General features: G+C 38.8%; 1 long non-coding RNA gene across 1 annotated transcript; it reads right to left on the bottom strand.

The window, feature by feature from the left end:
• Positions 1-717: 717 nt before the first annotated feature.
• LOC145456496 (uncharacterized) lies at positions 718-7,266 on the bottom strand. Its single transcript, XR_013920620.1, has 3 exons — positions 5,924-7,266; positions 3,081-3,206; positions 718-1,785 (listed from the first exon to the last, which is right to left on the bottom strand). It is a non-coding gene; the product is annotated as an uncharacterized LOC145456496 (long non-coding RNA).
• Positions 7,267-9,327: the final 2,061 nt, after the last annotated feature.

Below are 9,327 nucleotides of genomic sequence, written 5' to 3'. Positions count from 1 at the left end.
CCAGTTTTCCGCTAGTCCATTAGTGTCATTTTAGAACGGGGATTTTCAACCTTTTTTCGATCATGGCCCATTTCCGCTTTCTGAATGTCAAGTGTTGATGATCGCGGGCCGAGTGTAGATCTTTAAGGCATAGGCTTATATATAAATGATTAGTGATGCCACTAAGCTTGCTGATCCAAGGGAAATTTGCCTAGTTCGTATTCGTACCGCCTTTGTTTGTAGGCTGCTACAAACTTTGTCCCAGCAAACACAGTACAGACCAAAGATGTAGAAAAGCCGAGCCGATATAGTAGATATTAGATCTCAGCAGGTCGTAGAAAGGGGGATTTTGTGTCGACTCAATTCAACGTCTTTTCCATGTCCTTCAATAATGTAAATATTATGCAGATGCTACAGCCTTTAAACATGGTGAGTAGAATGTAGATCCTACGTTAGAAGAAGAAGATCCTGATATAATAACCTGTTTTCTACCACTATGGGCTTAACCTGATCACGGCTGCGTACACACACCACATTATTTACTACATATTAATCACATTTGTGATAATTTAATTTCAAACGAATTGGCAATAATGCCGTTGTAAAAAATAAAACGAACAAACGAACGAATGTCTTTAGAAAGAAAGTGAAAACAGTCCTTATCATCAGGTTTCATCTTCTGATGAGCCAGTTAAATAACCAGCATGCGGCCTTTTTTCACAACACCCTGCAGAAATAAAATGAAAATGATGATTAATAGCTAAGACATTCGTACTGCGAAAATGGCAGAGGTAGCGACTAACGAATGACTCCTACATTTTTTTCGCCCATACTTACTAAAATGGATTCGATTCTGAACTATTTCCACTCAAGTTTTCAAGTTTTATTATTATATTTTTTAATATTATATGACTAGAGAACTGACTTCAATCGTCACTTCTACTTGATTATCAAGATCAACGATGACTACTTCAGCACTCTTTGAAAACAGCCACTAACACAAAAAGAATTCTTGACTAAAATTTCTTCACATTCTGTCCAAAATGATCAATTCAACAATCCAAATGAATCAGTTATTTGGCAGCTAGTTGGAGAGATATATACTCAAGTCTAGAAAGTGGAATGATACTCTGCCTGGAAAGCTGAAGACCTAACAATATTGTGTACAGAGAACAAAACATTTGATTGGCGGCACTGGTATAGACATTAATAAATTATTAGAATTGACAGCAAGATAACCAGCAAGACATTAAAATGAGAATTAGTGCAATTTCTTAGGCTGTAGTGATACTCAGCCAGTAAGTGACCTAGCAGAGAGCAAAACGTTGTAAATAAAGCGAGCGAAACCTCCGACAAATGATACGATAAAACATTAGAATCGACAGTCTTACTAGAAGCAGAATAACAATCATGAGGGGTTAGAGAACAGAAGCCCGGGAAGTGACCATCAGAAATTACTGCATACTGGCCGAACAAATCCATGACCACTAACAAATGGTCTTTCAATAGTCAATATTGATACCAAATGACACCACCCCTATTTCATAGCAACATTAAGCAAATACAGCGCTGGAGTCAACCTTATATAAGCCCTAACCAAACGCCCATTAGTTTTCCCACCTACTACTTCGCGGATGGAAATACGCATTAAAGCGAACGGACGCGACTTGTCACACTCTTGCTATTTCTGCTCCTTTTTTCTCTTCGTTCCTCTTCTCTGTCGCTTCCGCTTGAGGAGAGAAACAGTCGGCCGCGTTTACGGATCGTGAATTCCCGGTGGGTGATTCTTCCTTGAATGGTCAGCACCTTGAAAATTGAGAACAATGTGGTTGCAAAATGCATGACAATTTGAAAGTTACATCATTCTAATTATTCCAGTTATGGCCGTGAATCGTTACAAGTGCGGTAACCATAAGAATTAATACTATACTTCAACTACAAATACAATACATTGTATAAAATGATTACCAATTCTTTTACGTTGATCGAGTCCCAAATAGATGAAATATGTCAAAGAATTTGCTAAATTTTTGTATAATTTGACAGATTCCGAAATCTTCTCAAAGTGCACCTTTCAAAAATTTGATATCAAGACTCCCAACATTTTACAATTCGAAGTTGGATGGCTTTACCAATACAAGCAAACAGTTTGTATCGCAATTGACAATTATGTAGAGAACGCTGCGAGACATATGAGTAGGCCTACCCTAAAACGTTTCTCTCTCATGGACATTAGGGCTCTTAAAATATGACTTTTTTTCTCAAATCGTTCTGGCTACTTGATAATATTGTTAGGTTACCTAATTTAAGCCTAAACACAAAATTTGGTTCAATTCCAGCCAGTAACCGCTTTGCTACAGGAGAAGAAAGTTTCTATATAATATATTAAAATAAATAGGTAATAAAAATTTTAAAATTTTCTGTTCACCCCATGAAAGTGTTAGGCTGTCTATAGAAACGATGCTCACCAAATTTGGTTCAATTCCAACCAGTGGAAGCGGAGATATTGCCGTCGAAAAATTTGGATTTGAATAAAATAGTATTTACGGTGACCGATTCTTTGTTTACTTATTAAAGTTGTGCTCACCGTAAGTACTATTTTATTAAAATCCAAATTTTTCGACAGCAATAACTCCGCTTCCACTGGTTGGAATTGAACCAAATTTGGTGAGCATCGTTTCTATAGACAGCCTAACACTTTCATGGGGTTAACAGAAAATCTTCAAATTTTTTATTATTCATTTTTATATAATAAATAGGAACTTTCTTCTCTTGTAGCAAAGCGGATACTGGCTGGATTTGAACCATATTTTGTTTGTAGGCTTAAATTAGGTAACCTAACAATTTTATCAAGTAGCCAGTACGATTTGAGAAAAAAAGTCATTTTTGAAGAGCCCTACTGTTCATGACCGTCCACGTTTAGAGTTGCATCTCAAAGATGCTAAAATAAGCCTAAATATAATCCAAGCAATACGATCGTCCACTTTGACTGACTGAATTTCTAAAAACACCTTGATAGCTTCCACATCTTACGTTATACTGTCTGCTATCGGCACAACAAAGTAGGCCTATTTAAAAATACCAAAACAGATTCAACATACCACATCTCTTGCAAAGGCTTTTGCTTCCATTCAATTTTCCATCAAACTTCTTTAAATCCTCCTTTGTGGTGAGTTGCTTTGGAATTCTTCTAGGATCAATTCCGATATTGTTTTATCATATACAATCTATGGCGGAATAAAAGTTTCGGATAAGTTCTAAAACGAACACAATTTTCCACACAAAAGTCAATTGCCACACGAAATGCCAAATGCTACGGTCTCATTTTACAAGGTATGGCGAGGAAACGTAGTGGTACGTTCCATTATAGCTAAACACCAATGAATTGCGGGTTCGAGCGTGACACGCCGACTCCATAATTCCTACCGAAGTGTTGGCCGTTTATCTAGGCTCCTCCTCGCCATCTGATTCGCATAGCCATGTCTTAAAAAGCCTACACTACAAAAAAAAATTAGACAAATTTGGTCTCAAATTTGAGAAATGAGGATGATTTGGTCTCATTTTCAGCAATTTCAGTCTCACTGATGAATTGAGGTCTTAAAATTGAGACTGATTCAGCTGTTTAAGACCATATATAACTGTCACAATTATTTGGTCTTAAAAATGAGACCAATAAAAAGCATCTCATAAGACATATTGTGCTTATTAAGACAGTTTTTGATGTGTTAGTATATTTGGTCTTGTTTTTAAGACAAATTTCGCTAATCAAGAAACGACATGATTTGTGGTCTCAAAAATGAGACCGGAAAGTTGACATGGGTCAGGAGCTCTAAGACATAACAAGCTTATTGAGACAGTTTTTGATGTGTCAGTATTTTTTGTCTTGTTTCTAAGACAAATTTCACTAATCAAGAAATAACATGATTTGTGGTCTTAAAAATGAGACCGGAAAGTTGACATGGGCCAAGAGCATAAGACATAACTGGCTTTTTGAGACAGTTTTTGATGTGTCAGTATTTTTGGTCTTGTTTTTAAGTCGGATTTCGCTAATCAAGAAACAATATGGTTTGTGGTCTTGAAAATGAGACCGGAAAGTTGACATGGGCCAAGAGCATAAAATTAGACAAATTTGGTCTCAAATCGATTTTTTAGAAAAAGAAGTCTCAAAACCAATTAGCCTTACCAAGTAGGCCTACATTCTGTCTCAAATCGGTTTTTAGCAAAAAAAGTCTTGAAGACCAATTAGTGTTACCAAGTACTTTCCGTCTCAAAAGTAAGACCCAACTTGATCGATAATAGAAGCACTGCTTTGGAGGCATCCTTTTCAATGTTAGGTTCTGAGTGAAGGGGGAGAGTGAGAGAGACCATGGGACAATACTTATCTAAGGACTTCACAGTCACAGCTAGTTTATCGAGATAATTTTTAATGCTTCAGTTTTTTTGGTCTTGTTTTTAAGACGAATTGTGCAGTATTTTTGGTCTCATTTTACCCACTCACCATAAATGCTATTTTCGACTCAGACAACCATATATATATTGATCTGAATAGTACATGTGAGTAGTAAGTGGCATCTACCTTGATAACTATATCTAGTTAATATCTTGTAAACTCCTTAGTACAGTACCATCCCAACACTGCAAATTCTGGTCTCTCATGCTTCCCCTTCGCTCAGGCCCTAACATTGAAAAAGATGCCCCCAAAGCACCCCTACTATTTTCGATCAATTCCGGTCTTACTTTTAAGACAGAAAGTACTTGGTAAGACTAATTTGTCTTTAAGACTTTTTTTGCTAAAAAATCGATTTGAGACAGAAATTACTTGGTAAGACTAATTTTGTCTTTAAGACTTTTTCTGCTAAAAAATCGATTTGAGACCAAACTTGTCTAATTTTTTTTTGTAGTGTAGGAGTGGGCCGTGCTGTAAGTGGGCAGATGGTTGCCGATGCACCCGGCACTTGGTGAATTCGGCCGCACAAACTCGGCACTTGGTGAATTCGGCCCTCGGGAAATTTTGAAATGAAGTGTATTTACAGCTATTAATATGAATTATCAAACTAATAATAGTATTATCAAGTGATTCGTCAATCTTGTAAGGAGGTCAGGGCATCCGTAGATCGCGCAGTCACGGCGTGATTAGATCACGGATTGCGTAGCCACGGGAAATAACACAGCGCTCATATACCGACCACGCGCGGTCTGCTTGGAATCGATGGCGTGAGTCACGGGCCTGTGTCGTGTAAGTTTTGAGAAGATGGATCTTGGCGTTGTATGTGAGATCAAAACTGTGGAACATCAAGCGGCGCTTCTTCGTTTATCGATCACGACAAGCCAGTGTTCCTCATCAACAAATGTTTCGCATGATCACGTCAAAATAAATTATTTTTTGCCTTTGGAGAGACGATTCCACTCTGGGATTAGGGTGTCTCGATAACACGGTTGAAGGATCCCAAGATTACGAGATCTACCACGAGCCACGACACGTTTAAATTTCCTTTTTGATACTGTTCATTCATACTAAATGCATTTCTAATGCGAAGGTGTTCTAGTGCCAATTCCTCCAAGGGCCGAGTTCACCAAGTGAAGAGCGTCGCGTTATTTCCCGCAATTACGCAATCTGTGATCTAATCACGCCGTGACTGTGTGATCTACGCATGCCCTGACCGCCGTACAACATTGACAACCACTCAAAGTGCCAAGTTCACCGGCAAACATTCCAGTAACCAATCATGGTGACCGGTACCGCTACGAGATCTACCACGGCCGAATTCACCAAGTGCCGAGTTTGTGCGGCCGAATTCACCAAGTGCCGAGTTCACTGGTAATCGGGCAGATACGGAATAATAATAATAAGAACCGGCCTGGTGTAAAATGACCAGTGTAGTCGAGCCACCACCATGAACACCACAAACAAACAAATAAACATCTAACAAGGAAAAGAAATTACCTTTGCAGCCTTTGACAAACACAGTTACCATTGAAACCAGCAATTAAGGTCTTATTCGAAAGCAGAATAACAACTGTTTTAGTGGACATATCAAATCAAATGTTGGAAAGTTCATGTAAAATTGCCTAAAATATTATCTTACTGTGACCATATTCCATCAATATGGTCTGGCTAGCCAAATTCTCTGGCCAACATAATCAAGCTGCGTTTGGTTTCAACGATTAATAATCTTGTCACTGGATTCGAGGTATAATTGCACTCAAATATCAAATTTTGCTCCATTAATCAACATCAAGTTGAAAATTTCCATTCTTGCACCAACTTTTATAAAATCATGAATCAGTGTTCTACAGGAATGTATCTATATGACTTATATACCTAGAAAATTCAAGCATAAATATTATGATATACCGTAGGTATAGGTACCGGTAATTCAGATGTTTGAAGCGAATTATAGTGGTCTAATTTCACTAAATTAGAGCGAAATGCCAGCAATATAATTGTAATCTAATTCGGAAAAACGGTTTAGCTCTAATTCTAACCTGGAAAAGCTGAAACTTTTCTATAGTTGTCTACACCTGTTTTGCAGAAAGTCAAACAGCTCTAGGCGTCATATACTACAGGCAATTCGAAATACCCCATAAGCTATATGCTACTGCATATATACCTTTAACCCGCTACCTCAGTCAGTCACAATTCCTATATATTTACGGCATTTACCATACAGAAAGAGTGAACTATGCCTGGCTGCGACCTGTTGCGCTTCAAATCTTTGTATGGCGCGATGACGTAAAATTTGAATCGCCGAAATATTCTAGAAGTCACGCATCGATAATCATATTCCTAAACGTACAACATATCACTTATTTAGTTATTCTCTGAATAAAACTATTAACCATACTCGTTGAACATGCGAGATTACCGAAAGAGCGAATATATATATAATGAAGATCATATATATCAGAGGAAAACAAAACTATTCGACCTTAGAGCAACAACACGAATATACAACACCGGTGACATCCTCACGCAATAAAACGAAGGGAGAACATTGTTTTCTAATGGATAGAACGAAGCTACCGCATGAGATCGAACAAAACCGGATAGAATTCATCGTGATTGAATGTACCGACAAAGTCATCCTTTCTACGTATTTTAGTCGTACCCGCGAGAGATAGAAAATTTGCATTATTAGGTTAACTACCGGATATAACGAAGCCTAATGCATGAGATGGAACAACACCGAGTATGAATTTATTCTGATTGAATATAACCACAAGACCATCCTACTACGTATTTTAGACATTCCCTCGACACTTGGAAAATCAGAACCTAATCGAGATGATCCCGGATGATCCTTTTACGGTTTTGTGTTTGCTGGGGTAATATTGCGAACCCTACCGATTTAGCTTCAGCATCCTCTGCAGAGCAAAATCAAATCTACTTAGACTAGACCATGTGGTTCCCAACTTTTTTGTCTTCATTCCCCACTTCAGCTTTATTCCGAGCCTTCTTCCCCACCAGGACAGTAACAGAACTTTGTTAGCCCTGTCAAAAACAACGTAGGCACTGGGCCCCCAGAGCACCCAGCCCCCGCTGAGCCTGTACGCTGTTCCCCTACAACTTATCAGCTACATTGGTTCTACTGTTTAGGGCGTCGCCCTATTTTGATTAAACGCGCGAAACGCGAAAAATGTATTTAATTCGTGTTTGAATCGGCCAATATGATCAGGGATTGCATATATTTTGCAATCAATTTTTTATCCGCTCTCTGCTTACGTAATCAGATTTACCGGTACAGCTGAGTGAGGTGTGTTGGTAAAGGTAGGACCCCTAAATAAGAATCGAACATATTCGGGCGGACCCGTTGGTATATTGACTTTGTTATATTATGCTACTCCGTGACCTCGTATATCTGCTATGTCAAAAGATATGGAAATCGCCAAAAGTAAAAGGGACACACTCTTTCAAATTGGTATTGCTTTACTGGCAAATAATTTTTCCCTGCGAGATGGCATTTGTCCTGGGGGGCTCACGTCGCCAGGACAGAAACATTCGGCGCCCGCCATTTAGCCAATTAAACATATATGTACATTGTATATATATCGAAGTTGTGGGTCACGACGAGGTCATTCCTTCTCGGCTAAGGTCTTCTCGCTGCTGGTCGTTCTGGCACACTTCTCGTAATTGCATGTTACATGGCCTATAACTTCATATGCCTTGGTGCGTCGTGGCGCAGTAATAGCCGAAGTCGAAGTCTCCATTTCTATAAATTATACGTATTTTCGCGGGGATATGGCGCCCAATAATTAGATAATTGGCAATATTAAATCGCGCAGCCAGCGCGAAATTTGTTTGAAAAAGTGGCATAAATTTTAAAAGATACTTTAGTTTATGTTATTTCACGAAATAAATCTGGGCTCTTCGAGCTCGCCCTGGGTGCGGCAGTTACGGTCCTGTTACCCACTAACCAGAACTTTTGTCATCGCAGAGAAGCTATTTGCTGGTTTGACTACACAAGACACACAATCACACCAGTACGCAAGACAATCACCTATCACTGCAACGTAAAACTTATTGTGAACCCGATACCAGTAACGCTGAAAGTTACGCGAAAGCGTTATTTCACATCAAACTAGTCTTGCTGAATGCGTTTGTGACGCCATGATTGACCACCCAGCGTTAAAATGAGGTTTTGTGAACAACACGCAATATAATTTTCGTTACATACATTCCAGAGCAGTTAACCGGTAACGGTAATTGCGCATGTGTCTCCGTGAATATGTAGACCAGAGGTCTCAAACTCAAATGTGCTTGCGGGCCAATTTTTTAGTTTTGATGACGCCGCGGGCCGCATCACCAATATTAGGGATATTCAACACTGAATTTCGAAGTAGGCCTTATTTGACGGGAGCTTGAATACAGGCATTCCCAGAGGTGGTCAAAGTAGTCACCCTCGCTACTCAAGTAGAAGTAGAAGTAACGCCGGAATTTCTACTCAAGTAGAAGTAGGAGTGGTGGTTCACAAGTAAGTAAGTAAGTAAGTAGGCATTCTACGCTTATTTTTGCCTACAAAACTGAAAACTGTCAAGTAGAAGTAGAAGTAGTATAAAATCATAACTACTTAAAAAGTAGTGTGAGTAGACAAAATCTACTTTAAGTAATTCAAAAAGTAAAAGTACTTCGTTACTGACCACCTCTGGGCATTCCACAAACATCATGAACTTGTACTTTACTATTGTACTATTCACGCTTGACACGAAAAAAATGTCATATTTCCAAATATTTAAATAAAATGGTTTTCAGGCCGGGCATTATTTGTTCAAATAATGAGTTATGGACAACATGCGAGAGGATGCATCATTGATCTACTCTCTAAGCCGCGCACGTGCGCCAATGCGCAG

Source organism: Botryllus schlosseri, chromosome 14, assembly GCF_051294905.1.
Source record: "Botryllus schlosseri isolate E-star chromosome 14, Bs_hap1, whole genome shotgun sequence".
In the NCBI taxonomy this organism is placed as follows: domain Eukaryota; kingdom Metazoa; phylum Chordata; class Ascidiacea; order Stolidobranchia; family Styelidae; genus Botryllus; species Botryllus schlosseri.
This window is presented reverse-complemented; position numbering and strand designations above follow the sequence as displayed.